The sequence below is a fragment of the Macaca nemestrina genome, chromosome 4 (genome assembly GCF_043159975.1).
Source record: "Macaca nemestrina isolate mMacNem1 chromosome 4, mMacNem.hap1, whole genome shotgun sequence".
In the NCBI taxonomy this organism is placed as follows: domain Eukaryota; kingdom Metazoa; phylum Chordata; class Mammalia; order Primates; family Cercopithecidae; genus Macaca; species Macaca nemestrina.
Genome location: NC_092128.1, coordinates 72,939,119 through 72,956,456, shown reverse-complemented (window position 1 = coordinate 72,956,456; position 17,338 = coordinate 72,939,119).

Sequence of the window (17,338 nt, the reverse complement as noted above, 5' to 3'; positions counted from 1 at the left end):
ATCTTCTTCATTCTTTTTGCTTGCTGCCAACCATGTAAGATGTGACTTTCTCCTCCTTGATTTCCACCATTATTGTGAGGCTTCCCCAGCCATGTGGAACTGTACAGTCCATTATAAACCTTTTTCTTTTGTAAATTGCCCAGTCTCAGGTATGTCTTTATCAGCAGTATGAAAATGGACTAATACAGTAAATTGGTACCAGTAGAGTGGGTTGTTGCTGAAAAAATACCTGAAAATGTGGAAGCGACTTTGGAACTGGGTAACAGGCAGAGATTGCAACAGTTTGGAGGGTTCGGAAGAATACAGGAAAATGTGGGAAAGTGTGGAACTCCCTAGAGACTTGTTGAATGGCTTTGCCCAAAATGCTAATAATGATATGGACAATGAAACCCAGGCTGAGGTGGTCTCAGATGGAAATGGGGAACTTATTGGGAACTGGAGCAAAGGTGAATCTTGTTATGTTTTAACGAAGAGACTGGTGGCATTTTGCCCCTGACCTAGAGATTCGTGGAACTTTGAACTTGAGAGAGATTATTTAGGGTATCTGGTAGAAGACATTTCTAAGCAGCAAAACATTCAGGAGGTGATTCAAGTACTGTGAAAGGCATTCAGTTTTAAAAGGAAAACAGTGCATAAAAGTTGGAAAAATTTGCAGCCTGATAATGCGATAGAAAAGAAAATCCCATTTTCTGAGAAGAAATTCAAGCTGCTGTAGAGATTTGCATAAGTAATGAGGTGCTGAATGTTAATCCCCAAAACAATGGGGAAAATGTCTCCAGGGCATGTCAGAGATCTTCATGGCAGCCCCTCCCATCACAGGCCTGGTGGCCTACGAGGAAAAAGTGGTTTCATGGGCCGGGCCCAGGGTCCCCGAGCTGTGTGCAGCCTAGGGACTTGGTGCTTTGTGTCCCAACCACTCTAGCCATGGTTGAAAGGAGCCAACATAGACCTCAGATGGTGGCTTCAGATGGTGCAAGCCCCAAGCCTTGGCAGCTTCCACATAGTGTTGAGCCTGTAGGTGCACAGAAGTCAAAAACTGAGGTTTGGGAAACTCCACCTAGATTTTAGAAGATATATGGAAATACCTGGATGCCCACGCAGAAGTTTGCTGCAGCAGCAGGACTCTCATGGAGAACCTCTGCTAGGGCAATGCAGAAGGGAAATGTGGGGTCAGAGCCCCTACACAGAGTCCCTACTGGGGCACCACCTAGTGGAGCTGTGAGAAGAGGGTCACATCCCCCAGACTACAGAATGGTAGATCCACCAACAGCTCACATCATGCACTTGGAAAAGCTGCAGACACTCAACACCAGCCCATGAAAGCAGCCAGGAGGGAGCCTGTACCCTGTAGAGCCACAAGAGCAGAGCTGCCCAAGATTGTGGGAACCTATCTCTTGCATCAGCATGACCTGTATGTGAGACATGGAGTCAAAGGACATCATCCTGGAGTTTTAAGATTTGACCACTGCACTGGATTTTGGACTTGCATGGGCCCTGTGGCCCCTTTGTTTTGTTCAATTTCTCCCATTTGGAATGGTTGTATCTACCCAATGTCTGTATCCCCATTGTATCTAGGAAATAATTAGCTTGTTTTTGATTTTATAGGCTGATAGGCAGAAAGGACTTGCCTTGTCTTAGATGAGACTTTGGACTGTGGACTTTTGAGTTAATGCTGAAATGAGTTAAGACTTTTGGGGTAACTGCATGATTGGTTTCGAAATGTGAAAACGTGAGATTTGGCGGGAGCCAGGGGTGGAACGATATGGTTTGGCTGTGCCCCCATCCAGATCTCATCTTGAATTTTACTCCCATAATTTCCACATGTCCTGAGAGGGACCCAATGGGAGATATTTGAATCATGGAAGTGGTTTCCCCCATAAGTTCTAATAATAGTGGATAAGTCTCACAAGATCTGAAGGTTTTTTTAGGGGTTTCCACTTTTGTGTTTTCCTCATTCTCTTTTTGCTTGCTGCCATCCATGTAAGATGTGACTTGCTCCTCCTTGCCTTCTGCCATGACTGTGAGGCTTCCCCAGTCATGTGGAATGGTAAGTGCATTATAAACCTCTTTCTTTTGTAAATTGCCCCATCTCAGACATGTCTTTAACAGGAGCATGAAAATGGACTAATACATCATGTAATATTTCTCTTTCTGGGCCTCGTTTGTTCAACCTAACATAATGTCCTCTAGGTCATCTATGTTGCCGCAAATGATAGGATTTCATTCTTTTTAAATGGCTGAATAATATTCCATTGTGTGTATAAACCACATTTTATTCACTCATTCATCTGTTGATGGGCACTTAGTTTGATTCTCTATGCTGGCTATTGTGAATAGTGCTGCAATATTAATGGGAGTGCAAATATCTCTTCAACATACTGATTTTGTGGTCTTTGGATAAATACAGGCATACCTCAGAGATATCGTGGGTATAATTTCAGACCACCATAATAAAGCAAATATTGCAATTAAGTGAGTCACAAAAATGTTTTGGTTTCCCAGTGCATATAAAAGTTATGTTTACACTGCACTGTAGTCTATTAAATGTGTAATAGCATTATGTCTGAAAAAATGTACATGCCTTAATTTAAAATACTTCATTGCTGGAAAATACTAGTGATCATCAAAGCCTTAAGCAAGTTATAATCTTTTTGCTGGTGAAGGGTCTTGGCTTGATGTTGATGGCTGCTGACTAATCAGAATAGTAATTGCTGAAGGTTGGGGTGGCTTTTATAGCATGTACATTTTTATATACAATTTATTAAAATAAGACAACAATAAAAGTGTGCCATATCAAATTACTCTTTCACGAAAGATTTCTCTGTAGAAATGTGATGCTGTTTGGTAGCATTTTACCACAGTAGAATTTCTTTCAAGACTGCAGTCAATCTTCTCAAATGCTGATGCCACTTTATCAAGTTAGTTCTTTGCTGTCATTTTAACAATGTTCAAAGCATCTTCCCCAGCATTAGATTCCACCTCAATAAATCATTTTGTTTGCTCATCCATGAGAAGCAACTCCTCATCTGTTCAAGTTTTATTGTGAGATTGCAGCAACTCAGTCACATTTTTAGGCTTCACTTCTAATTCTAGTTATCTTGCTATATTCACCATCTCTGCAGTGACTTCCTCCACCGAAGTTTTGAACACCTGAAAGTCATCCCTTATGGTTGAAACCAACTTCTTCTATACTCCTGTCAATTATATTTTAAACTTCTCTCATGATTCATGAATGTTTTAATGGCATCTAGAAATGATAGAATCTTTTTTAGAAGGTTTTCATTTACTTTGCTCAGTCATAAGAGAAATCATTATCTGTGGCAGTTATAGCCTTATGAAATTTTTTTTCATTTATAAAGAAAATAGGTCTATTTGGCTGAGAGTTCTACAGACTGTAAAAAAAACATGGTGCCAGCATCTGTTTCTGGTGAGGGCCTCAATAAGCTTCCATTCACAGCAGAAGACAAAGGGGGAGCAGGTGTATCACATGGTGAGAAAGGGGGCAAGAGAGAGAGGTGACAATGCCAGCCTCTTTTAAAAAAAACAAATCGCATGTGAACTCATTACCATGGGAAGGGCACCAAGCCATTCATGGGGGATCTGCCCCCATGACCCGAAACTTCTCACCAGGCCCCACGTCCAACATTGAGGATTACATTTCAACATAAGCTTTTGAGGGAACAAACATCCAAACTATATTATTCCACTCCTGGATCCCCAAAACTCATGCTCTTCTCACATTGCAAAATACAATTGTACCTTCCCAATAGTCTCCCAGGATTAACTAAAAAGTCCAAAGTCTCATTTGATACTCAAGGTAAGTTTCTTTCACCTATGAGCCTGTAAAATCAAAAACATGACTTTGATCATGTTTATGTGAAACATGCAATATTTGCAATAAAGTAAGTCACAAAAATGTTTTGGTTTCCCAGTGCATATAAAAGTTATGTTTGCACTGCACTGTGGCAACATGCCCCATGCAAGTCTGAAACCCAGCAAGGCAGGTATTAAAATTTAAAGCTCCAGAATAATTTCATTTGACTCCATGTCCTGCAACCAGGGCACACTGGTACAAGAAGTGGGGTCCCAAGGCCTTGGGCACCTTTGCTCCTGTGGCTTCTCTCACGGGTTGGAGTTGAGTGCTCACAGCTTTTCCAGGTGCAGGGTGCTGGTGGTTCTACTATTCTGCAGTCTGGAGGGCAGTGGCCCCATTCCCACGGCTCCACTAGGCAGTGGCTGGTGGCGACTCTGTGTAAGGTCTCCAACTCCACATTTCCCCTTGGCACTGCTAGTAGAGTCTCTCTACAGGGCCTTTTCCCCTGCAGCCGGCTTTTGTCTGGGTACCCAGGCTTTCCTATATATCCTCTGGGAATCTAGATGGAAGCTATCACTTTCTTCACTCTTGCATTCTGTAGTGCTTGCAGGCTTAACACCACATGGAAATCATCAAAGCTCATGGCTTGAGCCCACTGAAGTGGTGGCCTGACCAGTATCTGGGCCCTTTGAACTGAGGCTGGAGCTAGAGCTGCTGGGATGCAGGAAAGCAGTCTCCTAAGGTGTTGCACAGCAGTGGCACCCTGGGCCTGGTCTCCAAAACTATTCTTTCTATAGGTGTCTGGCCTTGTGATGGGAAGGGTGGCCTGAAAGACTTCTGAATAGCTTTTGTGGCCTTCCCCTACCTTGTATTGGATATGAACACTTGGCTCCCTTTTAGTCATGCAAATCTCTCTAGCACGTGGTTGCTCCCCAGCCCTCTTATATTCCTCTCCCGAAAATGCTTTCCTTCTCTACCACATGGATGGGCTGCAAATTGTCCAAACTTTTACACTTTGCTTCTCTTTTAAATACAAGTTGCAACTATAATTTTATTTCTTTGCTTCTGTATCTGATCATAGGTTGTTAGAAGCAGCCATGGCATATCTTGACCACTTTACTGCTTAGAAATTTCTTCTGCCAGATACCCCAGGTCACCACTCTTAGGTTTGACCCTCCACAAAGCCCCAGGGAATGGACACAATGCCGTCCAGTTCTTTGCTAAAGCATAACAAGGGTGACCGTTGCTCCAGTTCCCCCAAAATTTCTCATTATCATCTGAGACGTCATCAGCCTTCCCTTCACTGTCCGTTATCTCTATCTGCATTTTGGTCACAGCAATTTAACCAGTCTCTAACAAATTCCAAACTTTCCCTCATCTTCCTGTCTTCTTCTGAGACCTCCAAACTCTTCCAACCTCTCCCCATTACCCAGTTCTAAAACTGCTTCCACATCTTTGGTATCTTTATAACAATGCCTCATTCCTTGGTACAAGTTTTCAGTGTCAGCCTGTTAGCATTGCTATAAAGGAATACCCGAGGCTGGGTAATTTATAAACAAAAAAGGTTTACTTGGCTCATGGTTCTGCAGACTGTACAAGAAATGTAATGTCAGAATCCACTTCTGGTAATGGCATCAGGAAGCTTCCTCTTGTGGCAGAAGGCAAAGAGGATGCAGGCGTATCACATGGCAAGAGAGGAAGTAAGAGGATGAAATTATTTCTTAAAGAAAAAGACTTGAAAGTTAGAATTACTCCTTGATTCAATGGGCTGCAGGCATGAAAATGACATTCTTTTCCTTGTACATCTCCATCAGAGCTCTTGGATGACTAGGTGCATTGTCAATGTGCAGTAATATTTTGAAAAGAATCTGTTTTTCTGAGCAGTAGGTCTCAACAGTGGGCTTAAGATATTCAGGCTGTAAACAAATGTGCTATCATCCAGGCTTTGTGTTTCCACTTACAGAACACAAGCAGAATTAGCATAATTTCTTAAGGGCTCTACTTTTTTGAAATGGTAAATGAGCATTGGCTTTAACTCAACGTCACCTAATATCAGCCCCTAAAAAGAGAGTCAGCTTGTCCTTTGATGCTTTGAAACCAAGCATTGACTTCTCTTTAGATATGAAAGTCCTGGATGGCATCTTCTTTCACTGTAAAGCTATTTTGTCTACATTGAACATCTGCTTGGTGTAGCCAGCTTCATCAATTCCCTTAGCCAGGTCTTCTAGTTTACTTGCTGTAGCTTCTACATCAGCACTTGCTGCTTCACCATGCACTTTTATATTATGGGGACAGCTTCTTTACTTGAACCTCAGTTAATGAAACTTTACTAACTTTAGAGTTTTCTTCTGTAGCTTTTCATCTCTCTCAGCCTTCATAAAATTGAAGAGAATTAGGGTCTTCCTCTGGATGAGGATTAGGCTTAAGGGAATGTTGTGACTGATTTGATCATCTGTCCAAATCACTCAAACTTTCCCCATATCAGCAATAAAGTTATTTTACTTTCTTATCATTTGTGTGTTTATTAGATTAACATTTTTAATTTCCTTGTAGAACTTTTCCTTTGCATTCACAATTTGGCTGCTTAGTACAAAAGGCCTAGCTCTTGGCCTGTCTCTGCTGTTGGCATGCCTTCCTCACTGAGCTTAATAGTCTGTAACTTTTGATTTAAGGTGACAGACATGGGACTCTTCCTTTCAACTGAATACTTAGAGGATTATTAACTGGCCTAATTTCAACATTTTTGTATCTCGGGGAATAGAATGGCCCAAAGAGAGGGAGAGAGTTGGGGGAACGGCTGGTTTGTGGAGCAGTCAGAACACACAACATTTATCCATTAAATTTGTTGTCTTATATGGGTGGAGTTTGTGGCACCCCAGGACAGCTACAATAGTAACATCAAAGATCACTGATCACAGTTCACCATAATAAATGTAATGATAATGGAAATGTTTAATATGAGAATTACCAAACTGTGACAGAGACATGAAGTGAGCACTTGTTGCTGGAAAAATGTATAGACTTGCTTGATGCAGGGTTAACACAAACTTTCAATTTGTAAAAAATGCAAATCTGTGAAGCACAATAAAGCAAAATGCAATAAAAGGAGGTATGCCTATATTGTATGTGCTTTACTTTACTCTGTATTTTACACATTTTAGCTAATTTAATCCCATGACATGTTATTCTATTATTCCAATTTTACAGATGAGAAACCAAGGCACATGGAGGTTAAGTAAGTTGCCCAAGTTCTCTTAGCATGTTAGAATCTGGAACTGAGTTGCTTAAGCACTATGCTTTATACTGTCTCTCCCAAAATGAAGCAGATTTTTAAAAAATGATCAGGAAAAGGTATCATAGTATTGTGTGCAGAAACTGGAAGGGAATTTAGCTCTAGGGGAAGAACACTTTAAAAATAAAAAAAAGACTAAAAACAAAGAAATTGTAACTATGGAGTTCAAGACAATCATTCTGAGGAAGGAAAAAGTCATCTAAAGAAGCCAGGGTGCCTGAGTGAAGTATATTCTGCTCACCCCACTGTAAATAGTACAAAAGATAAGAAGAGTGGTGCAAAACCAGAATCACACACCAAAGAGTGGCAGAGACCTTCCAGGAGGTTAACGTGTAGCATGGCCTGCAATATAAGGTGACTTAGGACAACTCTAAGGGTTTTTACATATGTGTTCGAAGAGGGAAGAAGGATGAAAACATGTTACTGCTTGAAGCATATAGAATAATATTTATTAGGTTTAAAGGAAAAAAAGAAGTTATTTATAATTAGAAAGAAAAGAACAAACACAGTTAATATAAATGAGAGCCAGATATCAGTGATACCTCATTGGGTAAAGAAACAACTAGAAATTTTACATGAATTCAAGCCTTTTTTGTGGTTATAAAGGAACTAGAAGTGAGAACTAGAAAAAATTTCTGCACAGTTATATGAGTGGAGAAGTGTCTGAAATCTGGAATTAAGTGAATAACATTCTAATTTGAGAGTAATTAGCTCTCACAATTATCCGGTGAGCTTACTAAGGAATATTTGCCAGACTTCAAAAATGGAATATTAAAAAATAGGTTATGAGTACTTAGAAAAATAAAAGATCATCACTAAAAGCCATTGTAGTTTCAAGTGAGGACAAGAATATCAAAATATTTCCACTTTTCATTTTGAGGGTGTTGTTGGTATTTTATTTTTAGCAAAGAATTTCACAAAATTTCATATTACCTTTGTGGTCAAACTGGAAAAGCATGAAAAAAATGATAAAAGGTAGTGCATCGTGGCTTGAATACATCTGTTCAAAGAGGTCTGATTACTGGAGTTGCCTTGTGCTGGGCCCAAGAGCTCTGCCCTTGGTTCTATCCCACTCACATTTGTATCCACTTGGATGATGACCTGTAAGAAATACTTTATCACGTGAGTAGCAAAGTGGAACATGCTGGATATTCTGAAGGACAGAATATGGAACCAAAACATTCCAGACAGGCTGCAACAAAGCCAGAAGTAATAAAATAATATTTAGAAGAAAATTTCTCAAAATCTTGAATTTACATTTATTTACATTTCAAACAACCCATCATATGCATGTTGATGGGGATAGACTTTAATAGCACTGAATGAACAAGAGTTTCAGTTGACAACATGCCCAAAATGAATTAACATTCTGTATATGATTTTGCTGTTGTCAGTCAATGCAGCTGCAGACAGCATTAATGGAAGGGAGATACACAGGTTTCTGTATTCTCCCTGGTCAGAGGGGCAGAACACGAGACAATGACTGTAGACTCTGTGAAGTGCAATATCAGATCTACGAAGATCTCTGATGATCAAAGCTATCTTCAGAAGGAAACAAAATTCCTATCACTGGAAATTCTTAGGAAGTAGCTAAGAGTGCTGTAGAATACAGACCTGTGGATAATAAATATCCATAACCTTCCTAGTGGAAGATGGTACTAGGTGATGTCTAAGCTTCCTACTAGCTTCAAAACTGTTATATTTTACTCTGAAAGCTTCTCAGTCATGTTATCCCCTGCAGCTACATGTTCTGAGATCCCTGCTGCCAGGCCCATGTGCTGACTCCCACACAGATTTACTGGATCCTAGGTAAGCATTATGTTCCTGGACTTCAGGCTCACAAAAGACTGCAGACACCACCTGCCAAATCACCACTCCTCACTTCCCTGCCATTCCACTGTGGACCTCCTAAATCATGGCAGAGATAATTTCGTGTCTTTCTTCTGCACGATCAGTGTATGTTTTTACTAAAAAAATTTTTTGCCTTCCTATACTATCTTGCCAGGTGGACAATTCTAGTGTGATACTGTCATTGCTAAATCTTCCTGTTTCAAATGCCACAATTATATCATTTATACATTGTCCCTGAAGCTTGAAGAGTCACAGCTCATAGCACCACCTGGTCAATCCCTGCCACCCTATCCTGGCACAAAGTTTTCTATGCCACCATTAATTTAATCAAATCATAATCTCTTCCCAAAGTTCATATTCTCTTGAAGATGAAATCTAAGAGCCGAAAGAGGAAAAAAAATAGCCAAAGGAAAAGAGGATATTTGACCGCTTACAAGAAAAGACCAAGTTTATTTTAGCTAAAAACCAAACCAAACAAAAAAGCATCAGAATGGTTTAACTATCTTCACAAAAGCCAAGTTCCTATCATCATGGTTAATTCCAGCCAAACAAGATTTCAAATTGCCAATATATTGAAAATTCCACTAATACGCTGAAAGTGATCAAGTGGCTCATCTCTCCAAGATGGTTTAAAAAGTATTTGAACCAGCTTCCAACAAGTGAGCTTTTAAAGACAAAGTACTTACAAGTTATCAAGCACTGACAAATCTCAGTCCCTGGATGTGCACTAATTACAATCTCACTTAGAATTTTATTATTGACACACACTTAACTCTCAGGGACAAAACTGCAATTAGTTTGCTTGCAGCAAGCCTTGTCTCAAAGATTAATGACTCAGCAGTGGTAACTGATGGACCTCAGCTCAAATAGATTTTAAAATAACCATCCCATTATCTAAAGAAACGCATACCAGGCAGTAGATTTGTTTAGTCAGTGATGTTAGGGCAGGAGGAAGTGTGTGTGTGTGTGTACATATGAGCTTGTGAGCTTGGAGATGAAAATATTAGGTTTTTGTATTTATAAATATACAAACTACAAAGAATTCTTCTAAAAGAAATGAGAGTACTCTCCCAATAATCTTATTAATAAGATATTGATCAATGGCAGGGTTATTTCCCTATTAATGCCTCTGTTGGTTTTCTGTTTGTTTTCTTTGCATCTCATTAGCATCCAAGTGTCATTTTCCCTCCTTCAACCCTCAAACAAGCTGAAAAGGAGTCTAAGGAATTGCTGATCTAAGCGTGAACTAAAATGTGCCCACTTGCAGATCACTTCCTGTGTGGGTAAAGCAATGGAGTAAAAGGGACTCAATGCTGGGCTGCCCTAAGTGTGGATGTTTCTAATACCTGTGCTCCCTACCTTTCAGCAACTCCAAACTTAAGCCCCCTGAATATAGGATGGGAGAGCTGTATACCTTGTATGGGGAGAAGGATAAAGGGAAAACTTTCCCCACAATTGAAGTAGAAGTGAACATAACAGTTGGAATTTCCTTAGGAGCTTGTGTGGTAGCACAAACAGTGCCATTGGCACATGAATTTCTTAGCAGTCAGAATAGTGTCTCTTAGGTGGTTTATCAAAAGAATGCATGAAGGAAGAGGCTTTAAAGCATTCACCTGTATATGGAATAACCATTGATTCTTACTTCCCCTGCTTTGGGTCACATTACTCACTACTAGCAATATGATGCTATGAAATCTGCAGGCACTAAAAATTGAAGGAGTTCCACTTAGGACCAGCATACGTTCTGAGTATGCTAACTAACCCTTTGGGAAGGAGTGAAATACACAGCCATGGAATTGATACTGGGATGCAATCTGGCAGACTAGTGACCTGAAGAAATGTGATGAGGTCCATCAGTGGCCATACCTGGATCACATGGCTGCTGGAAGCAGTGACGGAAAGAGTGGTGGATTCAAGATCTGGTTCGACCCCTTGCACTGTGGTTTTGGGAAAATTGTCTAATACTCTTGAGCCCCAGTCACCTCCTCCACAAAACAAGGTTAATAATAATGACTACCATTCACTGAACTATATATAAAACACTGTTCTGAGAATTTTTTCATTCTTTTATTCTTACAATAGCCCTAGGAAGTAGACACTATTATTATTCCCATCTTGGAGAAAAGGAAATGGCACAGAAGGGTAACTGGAGACTAGGCAAGGAAACAAATGAACTCAATAGAGCCCCAACCATTAACTCATGTCAGGCTGGTGGTGAGTCTGACATGGAAACAAACAGGAGAGGAATGCTACATTAACTCTATCTAGAATGAGACATGTCTTTCCTAAATTAATCAAACAAAAATTATTTGCTTCAGATGACTTCTAGGGTAATAGATAAATGCACAGGCTGTGGAATCATGGTAGATTGTTGGCTGAGTCAAACCCACCTCCTTCACTTACTGAGTTACACAGAAATTAAATGGATTATATAATTTCCTCATTTGTAGAGAGTAGGAGTAATAATAATGCTAGCTGCCATACGGATTTGTTAGAATTAAATGTATAAAGGTAAATCATTTAAGGCATGCTTGGTGAATGTTATACACTAAGTTTATTGTGACTAATTGTTCAGTGCTGGCTCGAGTGTTGTGGGAGACACATAAATGTGGTGGATAGCCCCTTGCACAGGAGACAAGCCAAGGTAATATATCCAAGATAACATAGCATGAAGAGCTTGGAATGTGGTGTAAGTGGTAGGCTGGGGAATTGATGCTGCTGGCAGGAAGCCGTCACTGAGAGGATTCCTGGGTGAATGTGGATATAGAAACAGAGGCCATTAAAGAGGTAGTGACAGCAAAGGACTACTGGGAGGAGCTGGCAGATGGCGTCCATACAGAGGAGACAGGTCATGGGAGGAGGCTTGCTTTGTAGGCTGTCTGCAAGACAAAAGTAAGTTGGACACATATTCTTTTGAGAAAGGATAGATCTTTGAAAGTTCTCAGAAAGTGTAGTTCTTAGAATTTGTTTTATAAGGAACATACAAAAAAAAAATGTTGTGCCTTGTGCCTGATTTTAAGTCACTTTTCCAACCATCCCCTCCCCCAGTAATTCTGACTGATGAATTCAATCAACCTGATGTATTCTATTAGGAAAAGAATTATAATAGCCCTTTTTTTGTGTTGAGCTTTGTGGAAATTTCAGAATAACTTCAGTTTAATAACTCCACTTTTTCATTTTAAAAGCTAAAAGAGATGTTCTTGAACACCACCTTTACAGAGTCCAGCTGTGGCTTTGTAATAGAAACAGGTGCCTCTACAAATCCTTCTGTATTTGCAAATACAAAGTTGCACATTAACCAATTCTGTCAGATGTTTTAGCACTTCTTAGATTTGGGGGACTCTCAGCAAAGTGAAATTTTACAAGCTGATTCACATACAATAACCATCTGGATGGCTAGCTTCCCTTACCAGATCATGACCTGGCTTCTCTCTCCACCTGATTCCATTAACTGCTAAGAAAATCAAAGACCAAATCACTGTAAGATACATTACATTAGTCTTATAGTTCCACCTGTCTCACTGCTCATGACTCATGCACCAATTAAAAATCTCCTGGGAGAATCTTTGTTAATCAACTCAAGTCAGTGTGAAGGACATGCAACATGCTTGCTGGCCTGTTCAAACACCAGTCACTTAGAGGCTTCTTCAGGAAAGGTAATAATATTCTGTGTCTAAGATTTATCTTGAAGAATAGTAACAATTATTAAGTGGATAAAAGATAAATAATTTTCTAAAAACTAAAACAAGGCCTTCTCCTCTGTCTGTTTGGAATAGCTATACGGTAGTTTTTTTTAATTAGGGGGAAGTTACAGGTGAACTTCTCTGGATCGCTTTCATTCTCTCTCTGTGTGTGTGTGTGTGTGTGTGTGTGTGTGTGTGTGTATACAAGTAAGTGCAAGGCAATGGTTCCCAAACTTTAGTGTGCATCATTGCTTGTTGAAATGCCCATCACTGAGCTTCCTCCCAAGTTTCCGATTCTGCATGTCTAGGGGCAGGGTGGGGGGACCCGAGAATCTGTCTGTCTGACAAGTTCCCAGGTAATAAATGCTGAAGCTACTGGGAACCACATTTTTAGAATCAGGGGTCTGGGGCAGTCTAATACAACAAGACAAGTTTCAACTTACTCAGCATGCAAATGTAAAAAAAAAAAAAAAAAAAGGAATTGAGGTAAGTTTTGCTTCTTTATAAACCACTAATATTTTAGCTTCAAATGCCAATGCACATCTCTCTTCAACAATTACTTAGTAATTAGTCTTCTTTCAACAATATTGAAAAATTGGTATTACGTGTTTGATCCAGGACAGACAGCTTTGGAGTGTAAGGAGTACATATGTGCCAGTGCTGCCCCAAAGGAACTCACCAACTCTTTAGTTCAGTTTAGGCAAAAATTCTAGTTCAAAGGGCCTGAGTAGAGGGTTTCATCCATCTTAGCTGAGATTCTGTGCCAGATGCTGTGGAGGATGCACAGCAGAACCCACAGATGAAGTTCTGAGTCTCTCTTCTCTACAGACTCCCTTCTTTCCCTCAAGTAATGGGCCAGCAGGAGTGATTAGTTCATTTGGATGCAGTTTAAAATTATAATTCAAGTGCCTGTAGGTACAGCCTGGCCCACACTGTCCACTTTTCAAAATGCTAGTCACTCATTATTGAATAACATTTGCTGCTTTACTTGCGAGTTTCCTGCTTGAAGACCTCTACGTTTGCAGCTCCTCCTCCGCCTCTTGTGCCTCTTTCCGCCTCCCTTTTATAGGCCAAACACACTGCCCTTTCTGATCCTCAAACATGCTCTTCCCTCAGCCTCCTCATTCAACTCCTACTCATCCGGTTTCCACTTGAATGTCTTCCTCACGGGAGTCTTTCCTGAACACTAACCCCCAGCATTTTCCTTTGGAATACTCACCAATATGTAATGAAATGTTTGTTTTACATCTATTTATCCTGCTAGATTTTAGCTCCTTGAGGGCACACGTCATTCGTCTTATCTACTAGAGCATTCTTAATGCCCAGCCAGTGTCATGGAGGAAGACACTCTGGGACCACATGGTCCTGAAACTCACTCAGTCGCCCAGATGACAAGCTGCACCAGAGTGCATCTTCCGGCAAGAGTGCCGGCTTCCCAGTTAAAGGAGTTACAATGTCCAGTTAAAGGAGTTACAAATGTCCACCCAGTAGGTCCCTGGGTGGCAAGATGTTCTCATATTTGCTCCAGAAAACTGCCCCTCCAGCACAGTACCCTGGTCCTGTCTCATCTCTCATGGAAACAATGGCAAGGGGATGGGGAGAAGTGCCTTTTAAAAATTTTTTACTGTCCTATGCTTGCAAGTTTCCTGCCTCCTAAATAAATCTTGGTTTTATGTTATATTCTGATGACTCCCACATTTACATCTACAGCTCTGACCTCTTCTCTGAACTCCAGACTTGCATGCAGGTGCCCTCTCCTACACCTCCAACAATTTATCACCAAGTATCTCAAACTTCTCTGTCCAAAACTGTTTTCTTGATCTTGTTCACAAACCCAGTCTTCCCCAAAGACTTCTACTTCCTCCAGAAAGTCTTTAAGCACACTTTTCTCAAATATCAATCATTTTGTTTCTACCTTCGAAATATGTCCAGCGTCTGCCCATCCCTCACCATATCCTGCAATGCTACTGCAATCCTAGCCTCCCATGGTTTACCAAATTAGCTTCCTACCTTGTTTCCTTGCTTTGCTTTTTGTCCCTCTCTAGCCCTTTCTCAAATATACAGAGTGGTTTTGGTAAACCCTAAGTCACAAATCAGGTCATCACTTGGTTCACAGCCCTTCAAATGCTTCCATCTGAAGGTGAAATCCAAAGTCCTTCCCTGTATGTGTCCCCTCCTGCCACATTCTCTCTGCTCTTTCTTTCTTCTGCTTACTATGCCATCCACACTGCCCTCCTTGCTGTTCTCTGAACAGCAGCCTCCTGGGGCCTTTGCACTTGTCATTCCCTCAGCCTGCAACGCTCGCTCAGACATCTGCATGGCAAGACTCTTTCCTTCCTCCCAAGGGAGGCCTTCTGCCACGATCCTTGTTAAAGTCATGCCATCATCGTGACCATCACAACTCCCTATCAGTTTTTCTCCACAGCATCTCTCCTTGGGAAGGATAAGTTTCACAGAAAGGATAGCATTTTGCTTGGGTGCTTAAAGGTGGGATTGTGATTAGAAAAGCAGGGATAACAGAAGTAAGGTAAGGCAGGTAGCAGGAAGCCAGCAAAAATAGTCTCCCAGTGGTTACCTGATGGTGTCACTACACTTTAGCATAGGCTCTAGTACTGAGCGGTGTCAAAATGGAAACCCTGACTACAAAGTCCTTTCTTTTTGGGTGAAGATTAGCATGCTTGTTATTTGGTGTAGCTGGATTAAAATGCCCACATTGTGGAAATGCCTTTTCTTTAAAGCAGAAATCCTTTTGGGACCTAGGATTGGGAAGGAACAGAGTAAAACAAAAACTACTGATGAAGAAAATCCCTTCCCTGGATGGAAAGGCTCAGCTCAGTGAGAAAAAATACCTACAGGGCAAATTTGGAAATCCTCAGCAGGGCCAAGTCTTCTCAGTCTTGGGATCAAAAAGTGATGTCTAAATTAACTTATAAAAATGGTTCTTTATCAAAAACAGACCAAAAAGAGTTCTATATTAATCGTATCAATAAAGGACTAAAATTCCAGAGGGATACTTCTAAGTGAAGGAGAATATTTAGCTGTGGTTTTGTTTTCATATTGAAAAAAATGATCTAGGTATACTTAGCAATATTCAAAAAGGATATGTCAATCAAGAAAAGCATATCAAAGCAAATGGATTATTTTTCTCCATTCATTTTGAAACAGCTAACAGTTCTCTTGTATAAATCTGACACAGTTTTGTCCTTGTGAGAGCTGTACTGCTTAAACTTTTTCATGGCCTTTATAAATCTGTGGATGATAGGAATTGAGCAAATATTTTCCACAATAAGAAAAAATCTGTAGAAAGCTGCACCAGACTTAACATTTACAAAGATTACACCAGAGTATTAATAATTCTCTTGTCATTAATCATTGTCAGAAGCCAAGTATCATTTTGTTAACCACTTATCTGAATCAAAATTATTCCAAAAGAGAAATATATATATGTGTGTGTGTGTGTGTATATATAAATATATATATATATATGGAAATCCCCCCCACCCTGTACTTCTGTATACTTTGAGCACAACTGATATTCATCAATTCATCTTCAGATCTGATTTTTTATTACAAAAGACAACTATGCTTACAAGGTGAATTGAATTACAAGCCTTTTACTACTTTTCGGTGAGTAAAGAAAAAGGTATTTAATATAACAAAGTTTCACTTTAGCACTCAGCCAAATAGAAATTTTGAAACAAAATTTTATTTAAAGATATGGTAAAATACCATATGGCCCTGGTTTCAAGAGAAATTCATTTCATAAGTTGTGTAAATGAGTTTATTAGTTAAAGTGAACTTACAAGATCTCTGTTGGTTTTATAAACCAAAGCAAACTAGTTCATTTGAATTGCTATGTGTCCCCCTAGCATTTTTAAATGCAAGACAATGTATTTGTCGAAAGAATCATTCTTTCTCAGGGAATGCTAATTTACCATGCTCCCATGGTAAATTCTACAGGACACTTTCATGGAAAATATCAAAGTTAAGGAAAGTTTAGACTCAAAAAGAATACATTTTTGGTAATGATAGTAGTTTTTGGAACATGTATAATTCTATTTACGTTCTCAGCTTTTCAATTCTATTTATCTTAAAATTAGTTTCACAAAATGTTACATGGTTATAATTCAATATTACTGTATAAAGTATTTGAGAAATGTCTGGTAACTCTCTTGTGATTAGGTAATTTCATGACTCAAATCTCCTGTTACTGTTTTGATGCTAGCTAGCACTTATTAAGCCACCTTTTAATGCAAAAAAAAAAAAAAAAAAAACAAAAAAACAAAACCAAACCAAAAACCAAAGAAACTTTTTTCAAAAGCATTAAAAATATTCACCATTTCATTTGAAGATGGAGAGAGCAAAGTAAGGGTAGGTTAAAATGTCTGTCAGATTGCATGGCTGAGTCTCTAACAAGATAAGTAATTCTTTTGTATCAATTCCTATTACCTTGGAAAACACTGGGCTCTACCAGGCAGGTAATTACTGTTCATATTATCTAGGGCCAACTAAAGTAGAAATTAAAGGAAGCAACTATAAAATCCATGTAGAAAAGACAAATAAGCAGCTCCTCATCAATTGAAAATTTAAAAAGATTGATTAGCTCTTTATGTGCCCAGCTCAATGTGCCATTTAAACTCAAGGACCCAGCTTATCTCATGTTTGTTTTCTTCAAGTGGCTGCATATAAATAATGGCT